The sequence below is a fragment of the Maylandia zebra genome, linkage group LG9 (assembly GCF_041146795.1).
Source record: "Maylandia zebra isolate NMK-2024a linkage group LG9, Mzebra_GT3a, whole genome shotgun sequence".
Lineage (NCBI taxonomy): Eukaryota > Metazoa > Chordata > Actinopteri > Cichliformes > Cichlidae > Maylandia > Maylandia zebra.
In genome coordinates, this window is record NC_135175.1 from 37,850,842 (window position 1) to 37,859,780 (window position 8,939).

Below are 8,939 nucleotides of genomic sequence, written 5' to 3' on the forward strand. Positions count from 1 at the left end.
AGGTGGGACATTCGGGCTCTGTGCCTCCTTCACCAACTCCAGTAACAGGTGAGCACATCTGTCAAGATTTCTTCTTCTCTGTTATTATTAACTGCAGGTGACCTCACGGTGTGTTCAAAGCTCTCTGTGTAAAAACTGCTTTTCTGGAACCACTCCTCTGTCCGTCCACTGTTCTGGTCACAGAGATCCATGCAGTTCTCTGAGATCCTGACTGCGTGTCGCTCGGATGGTGCGCCTGCTGAATTTGGACTAGTTGCAGCTGGATAGTGTAGTGGTAAAACTACACACCTCTGGAGTGCAGGTCACAAATTCAGTTCCCACCCAGTATCCAGTAACGGTTCTGGCTAGATCCCTCATTCTAAAAACCAGCCCTGGAGTGACGCGGCTATGTCTGCAGCCTGTCCGCAGTTCAGGACACAAGCATTTCACCACATGTTCACTATATGTTGTACTGTGTATGTGACAAATAAAATCTGTGTCTGATAAAAGGGTGGAAATAGAACGATAGTGGCGTTCACGAGAATGGGACATAAAAAAAAAAGTTTAACGTTTGCAGCCTGTCTGTGTTTTTCCAACACTGGCTTTCACCTCCAGTCTCTGATGTTAGAGGGCGCTCTCCTGCGCGCCTGGTGGAGGCAGTGTTGCCAACTAAGCGAGTTTGTCGCTATATTTAGCGAGTTTTCAGACCCCCTTAGCGACTTTTTTTCTAAAAAGCGACTAGCGATAAATCTAGCGGCTTTTTCTGGTATTATTGGAGACTTATTTATGACGACTTTTTGATGTGAAAGTGCGTATCGCTCTTAGTCTCAATAAGCAGCGGTGCTGCCGTGGGCACCTCGCCCGTTCCAAAGCGCTCACGGGCGGAGGTAGTCCTCCCCCAGCTGCTATCAGGGCAGAAGATGTTCACACCTATGCGTCCAAACTGCAAATGAATTGCGCATGAGCGAAGCCGCTGCTCCTGCACTGACTGTAACGCAGTCAATTCTTTTACTCTTATGCTGTTTTATGGATCACAAGGTTTAAAACTACTTATAAACCAGAGGCGGAGCCAGACATTTGAAACACCCGGGGCTTAGCCCTAAAGGGTAGTATGCATGTGGGATTTTATTTTATTTATTTATTTTTTTTTTTTTTTGGGGGGGGGTTTAGAAATGACTGAAAGATTAATTGGCTCTGTTTTGAGTTTTGTTCAAAAAAGTGACTTCATATGGGGAAAAATATATATCACATATGCAGGACACCTTAAACTATTTTTTTAATTAAGCAGCAAGGCAGAACAAAGTCGGGGCTGTATCAAGACACGAGGACTAAACCCCAATTCAACCAGACCCAGAACTGATCCGGAATTAAAACAGGACTACAACAGTTCAAAATCAGGACTACTGAGGACTTAACCAAGACAGAACCAGAATCAGAACTAGATGATAGCAGCACTAAAAATCATCATAGACCTGCACTACACTTATTTTTTAATTCTACCAAAGTACAATATTTAGATTGAGAAAAGTTTATATAATTATTTAGCCTTGTTGTGCAAACAAGCCTGCATAACTTAATAAATACAGAATTTGAAAAATAACAAACCTAAAAAGAAACACTAGGTACGAGATACATGAGTACCTATGATACGGTGATACTTTTGGTAAACAACCATTTGACTAACATGTCTGTCTCACCTGCTCTTGTTCATCTCTGTTCTGTCCTCATTCTCCATCTCCCTCTCTGTTCCTCTCTCCCTCTTTGTGCTGACAATCATCAAATATACAGTTGAAACCAGATATTTACATGCTCTTCAGATAAAAACACAAACACTTATTTAAGGTAAAACCTCAAATTAGACTAAATGTTTAATTTATATTTGTTAAATTTAAGAGTAAAGAGAGAAACTATCTGTATTTCTTAATTGCAAATGACACCCAAATTGTATTCAAAATTGAGCCACACTTATGGAGCTCCACAATTCTTTTCCTGGTGTTTTGGTTGACATCTCTTGATTTTCCCATGTTAAAGAAACAGGCTCTGTGTTTTGCCTTATATGCATCCACAGCTGTGCCACCAATTTACTCACATGGACTCTACTAACCTATCAGAAGCTTCTTCAGCTCAGAATGGAATCGTCTGGAGTTTTCTTATTAATTAACAAACTTAGTGTATATGTACTCCTAAATTTGATGAAAGTGATAAAAAATAGAAGCTCTGTCTCTCTTTATTCTGACATTTAACTAATTCAAAATATATTTCAATATTTATCTAAAACAAAAGTTTACTCTAAATTGATGTTGTACAGTAAAAATGTTTTATGTTTTCTCCCTAAAGAGTATGTAAATATCTGGTTACAAATGTGAATATCCTGCTGTGTACTGAAATTCCTCTTGTTTTGCATAGAAATATACTGAACAACATACAAAGCATAATATATAAAATAACATTTACCTGAGTTTTTTCTTTGAAAGAACCCTCTAATGTCCATTCTTATATTTCAGTACATTACTGAAACCGATTTAGTCGGGGAGGGTAAGAACTGAAAATATGAAATAAACACACGTAAGCTAAGACTCTCTAAAAAAATATCATTTGTTCGGCTTTTCATTTCGCCATTTGTTGATTCACTTGAAGAGCAAGTAACGTAATATTGGTCAAGTGATCAGTTTGATATCAATCTTTCATGATACACCGTTATATTTACATTATTTGTATGGTACGAATGATTTGCTTTGGTACCTGGTCAATCTTAAGGTCTCCTTAGTATGGCTGACTCCGTTTCTCCAACAGCGCACTCACAGGCAGCAGCTGCCCCGCCCTCTCGCTCAGTCGCTTAGTGCCTGAGCTCGGATCATACCAATAGAGATTGAAAATGTGACGTCACTCAGGGGTAAAACCGCAAAGAATTCTGGGAACTCGTGGCAAGAGGTACTAGCGCACGCAGGCTTTCAATTGAAATCAGTTATACAGCGGTAAAAAGAAACACAAAAATGGCAAGAAGCCGTTGTATTATTAACTGCAATAGCCGGTCGCATGACAGCCACGGAAAGCCGACGGGTAAAGAGATCGGTTGTTATCGGATTACGTCGTTGAAGAGAAATTGTTCGAGCCATGTTTCCGAGGTAACAAAGACGCGACTGGATTGCAGCCATTCAAAGAGCAAATATAACGTCCCAGAACACTCCAGCTCACAGGTTAGTCTGCTCCAAGCATTTCCACAAAGGTCAGTCTTCTGTTGTAGTTAATACGTCATTTTTCTTAACATAATTAGTGATATAGGTTACAAGCAAGTCTGGCGCTGAACAGAAATTGTCGCGCTATGCTCCTTTATTTATTGTGCATAAATAGTGAATTTTCCTGACACAATGGTCGTGTCCAAATTCATGGGCTACATTCTCCCGAGGACCCGGCCTTCGCGGTCTACGTGGGCCGGGTCCTCAGAAGATCGGGTAGGCCGGAAGTAAACGGCCGTGAAATTGGACGGTCTAGCCTTCTGATTAGCGTCACCGCTGTCTCGGTGGAGTTTAATAAACTCAGCCGTCTGCTCCTTGCTGTCTAAAATATAACAGGACACTGGAGTAAACTCTCGGCCATCTCACACTTCTGTTTAATCAGTTTTCTGTTTGACGTTTAGTCAGCTGTGTAAAAACCAAGGGAGGAACCCACCCGGGGGATTAATAAAGTTTTATTTTATCTAATCTAATAACTTTAATCTCAGCCAAACCGATTTACTCACGAACAAACAAAACACTGAAAAAAAGCCCAACAATAACATTTTTAGGTTGTCTAAGTGACTTATATATTACGTTTGTCACGGCCGGGCGGGTTACACACAGTAATTCGGCGTGCCCGTGTGGCGTGTTGGCTAGACCCAAGCGTGGCGAAGGCTAGCGGTGGGTTTGGAGCAGGCACGCAGTTATTCTAGTAACGATCAGTGCACGAAGCGTGGCTTCGGAACGGTCGTTACCGACAGAGAGCGAGCGGAGCCGGGAAGAGAAAAAGGATTGAAGGGATAATCACTCACGGTTGCTGAATCAGGCGGAGACTGACGTCGGCAGAGTTTCGGAGCTCCTGACACGAAGAGAATGATGTCTGGCGTCTCTCTTTTAACCCCGGCCCCGTGATCAGCTGATCACAGCTGATCACCGGCTGACAACGTTTAACCCGAGCAGCGAAAGTCCGCGGTGATCTGAAAATGATGTGCCGGGAGTTGTGCCATTCTCGGCCGCATCAGTAACCCTCGAGCTCCCGGCTAGCTATCGAGCTGGTGGGAAGCAGACGTCTCCGAAAACGTCGAAGCACTTTAGCAAAGATGCGATATCTTGATAAACCGAGCAGATATTTGATGTTTACACAGCTACTTTCTCGCCTGGAAATATGTTAAAAGTTTATTTTGTGACCCAGAAAGATTAATAAGAGTAATTTTAAAACTTAGTAGCGGCCGCCATTAGCCGGAAACTGGAGCTTGGCTGGGCCGCGCTATGAATTCTGGGATATGGTGGGCCACGAAGGACACACCCGACCCATCCTTCAAATTCGGAAAAAGGAGCACGCATTTGTCGGCTGCATTCGGAGGGGTCTACGAATTTGGACAGCCTTCGGCGCGTCGCTGTGACGTAATCGGTCTACAAATGCGGCCTCAGGAGAATGCAGCCCATGAATTTGGACACGATAAATATTGTGTTTCGCTTCTGTTATTACCATGGTACATTGACAAAAACATATACTTTTATTCACAGGATAAAACAGTTGTTTTGTATCACTAATTGCCCAGTGCGATTACAGCATACAATATTATTGTCACTGCTACATTTCTGTGATGCTACCAGAAATTATTTCCACTACTAATTAATTACCATTGAGCTCAAAGGTTATATTAATAAACGGTTAACGAATGTGTATTTATGAAGAAGATTTGTGAGACTGGTAAACTTATGATACGTACGATGGTCTTTACTTTCTACACAGTGCATTTCAAGGTCCTGCACCCATCCGTCGGTAAACTGTACCTGGGCTTGTTGCAGTGACCTGAAGTTACTAAACTTCACAAGTGTATGCACTCACTCCAAGAACCGTATAATTATAAATATGAGCGTGGTGAAAGTTGGGCAGCACGCTAACGTATTTTGTCCCTCTGTGTGCTGTAAGGATCTAACACTTTCACTGGTTTGATTTTTTTCCTCGTATCTTTTCTTTGACTTTTCATCAAGTCTGTCTTTGTACAGACTGGCATTGTTCTCCTTCGTTTTGTACAGAACCTTTTTGGGGGGCAAAGAAAAAGCAAGAAGGTATTGGAACCGAAGAATGAACGTTTTGCGGTGCTGCAAATGCTTGCATTTGATGCGGTACTTGGATTGTTTTGCCACGAGTTCACGGCATGCAATGAGCGAAAGTCACGTGGTCTGTCAATCTCTATATCAGGGGGGATTCACGCACAGTCGTAAATTCCCACAGTGTGCACTATGTGCTTCGAATATTGTGTGTACTTTTTGTTTTATACAGTTGTCAGCCAGGCATCTAACTATGGAAAAAATTACACTCCAAAAGACCCCGGGCTTCTGACAAAACAACCCGGGCTGAAGCCCAGTAAGCCACCCCCACGCTCCGCCCCTGTTATAAACACACACTCACACAGAGTAACTCCACCAGGGTGCTAATTTCGGGTCACTGTTGCCGGTCCAGGCCCGGATAAAGGATCAGGGTTGGAATTGTGACATTAAAAAAACAATAATTGCTAAAAGAAATGTAATTTTTAGTTCTAAATAAATTCTAAATGCATTTACAACGTTTTCTAATCACTTTATGTCTCTTCAACGATGTTATTTCTCTCTCCAACAACGTGGGTTACAATTACATTAGCATGACCAATTATGCAAATTAGGCAATTACGTCATTTAGCGACTTCTAGCGACTTTTAGGGCAGCCAGTAGCGATTTTCCTTACTGAGGAGTTGGCAACACTGGGCAGAGCCCCCCTTCATGTAAACGCAACATTGCTCCGTCAGCACGAGCCGTTCAGAAGCAGAGTGAAGCTGACCCCCCACCCACTTGAAACGTAAAGGCAAATAGGCGGAGCGGTTAGTGCTACGTTTGTGCAGATTTGTGCAGGTAAAATTAGCGTTTGTGCTGCTATCATTTTAAAGATATTAATAACAATTTCTAGAGGTCATCAGAGGTCAACCAGCCCCCCCACATTAATTAAATCAAACAAAATGGGTGTCAATCAACTGTGCTACGTTTGTGCTGGTTTGTGCTGCTAAAATTTTCGTTTGTGCTGCTTCTGTTTTAAAGATATTAATGAAAATGTAAAGGTCAAAAGGTCAACCAGCCCCCCCACATTACCCAAATCCAACAAAAGTGGTATCAAACGTTTGTGCTACGTTTGTGCTGCAGAAATTTTTGTTTGTGCCGTTATTATTTTAAAGATATTAACAAAAATTTCTAGAGGTCAACCAGCCTCCCCATATTAATGGAATCAAACAAAATGGATGTCAAACGTTTGTGCTGGTTTGTGCTGCAAAAATGTTTGTTTGTGCTGCTAACATTTTAAAATGTTTAATAAAATAACGTCTTGATGCGTGCTTAATCATCCAGGTAAGTAAATCCCAAAAGGTTGATTCTGTTCATCTGGACATTTTCAGTTGGAGAAACGTTTCGTCACTCATCCAAGTGACTTCTTCAGTCTCAGCTGACTGTAGGTTTCCCCAACCATATAAACAGTACATTTGCATAGTGAAGGAAACTAGCGCCACTGAATGAACAATGTGCCGGGGGGTTAATTCCATGATTGTTAGTATGCAAATTCTTATGACCATTGATCAATGACAACTAATCAAAGCCTATTGATCAATGGCCATGAGTACCATTCACAGAAAGTGGGGAATGGCTACAATCACAGCATTGTAGGATGGCGAAAGATGTACCCTTGGGCCCCCCTTCTCGATCCAGAGATGGTCAGCATCCTGACAGCCCGATGGACGAAGCTGTCTCTCAGTCTGCTGGTTCTGCCCCGGAGGCTCTTCAGTATCCAGCCCTCACACATCTGAACACTAGAGACTCATATGTCAGAGTGCTGTTCATAGACTTCAGTTCAGCATTCAACACCATCATTCCCCAGCAACTCATTCACAAACTGGATCTGCTGGGGATCAGCACCTTGCTGTATAACGGGCTGCTAGATTTCTTGACAGGAAGACAGCAGACAGTACGGGTCAACAGCAACACCTCCAGCCCAAGAACACGATATACGGGGGCTACCCAAGGATGTGTGTTGAGCTCCCTTCTCTTCACTCTGCTGACCCACGACGAGATCTACTACAGGGGTGAAGTTAACCATCTGCCAGAGTGGTACAGCAACAACAACCTGTCCCTGAATGTCATCATCGATGCATTTTGGGATGTAGGCAGTGACAGTTTCTGTATATTCCTGAAAGTCTGTGGTGTTGTCGTGTGTGGCGGCCTGTGGTGGAAAAGCAGTGCCTCTGAGGACCCTTCTGGCCACACCTGTACCTGCTTACGAACTGGTTTGGTGACTTTGACCAGGGGCCTGTGGGAACCCATGGCACACCTAGATTTCTGCCTGTACTGACCCTTATGCAAAATAGGTGGAATTAAGACAGTTCCAAAAGCAAACACAACTGATCAGTGCTGAGAGTGGTCCTGTTGCTGAGGTTGGGATGATCCTGTAATCTCTTATGAACGACCTCCAACGCTTCTATGACTGGGATGCAAGTGAAGACAGATGTAACATCTCTCTCTCACTGTACATGTACTGTTTATAAAATTAGGGAAACATAACCTGCACAAACAAAATAATTTGCAGGACAAATGTTTGACATCAATTTTGTTCGATTTGAAGAAGGTAGGGGGGGCAACTTCACTCACGGGTGTTTATATGGTTGGGGAAACCTGCAGTCAGCTGAGACTGAAGAAGTCACTTGGATGAGTGACGAAACGTTTCTCCAACTGAAAATGTCCAGATGAACAGAATCAACCTTTTGGGATTTACTTACCTGGATGATTAAGCACGCATCAAGACGTTATTTTATTAAACATTTTAAAATGCTAGCAGCACAAACAAACATTTTTGCAGCACAAACCAGCACAAACGTTTGACATCCATTTTGTTTGATTCCATTAATATGGGGGGGCTGGTTGACCTCTAGAAATTTTTGTTAATATCTTTAAAATAATAACGGCACAAACAAAAATTTCTGCAGCACAAACCAGCACAAACGTAGCACAAACGTTTGATACCACTTTTGTTGGATTTGGGTAATGTGGGGGGGCTGGTTGACCTTTTGACCTTTACATTTTCATTAATATCTTTAAAACAGAAGCAGCACAAACGAAAATTTTAGCAGCACAAACCAGCACAAACGTAGCACAGTTGATTGACACCCATTTTGTTTGATTTAATTAATGTGGGGGGGCTGGTTGACCTCTGATGACCTCTAGAAATTGTTATTAATATCTTTAAAATGATAGCAGCACAAACGAAAATCTTTGCAGCACAAACCAGCACAAACCAGCACAAACGTAGCACAAACGTTTGATACCACTTTTGTTGGATTTGGGTAATGTGGGGGGGCTGGTTGACCTTTACATTTTCATTAATATCTTTAAAACAGAAGCAGCACAAACGCTAATTTTACCTGCACAAATCAGCACAAACGTAGCACTAAAAAAGTAGACCATTTTGGCCCGTTTTGGAGCAGTCTGGGGGGATGGTGACCTTTGAATGACCTATAAAATAAAGTTTAATATCTCGGAAACCGTAGCAGCACAAACGCTAATTTTACTTGCACAAATCTGCACAAACGTAGCACTAAAAAAGTAGACCATTTTGGTTTGTTTTGGAGCAGTCTGGGGGGATGGTGACCTTTGAATGACATATAAAATAAAGTTTAATATCTCGGAAACCGTAGCAGCACAAACGCTAATTTTACCTGCACAAAT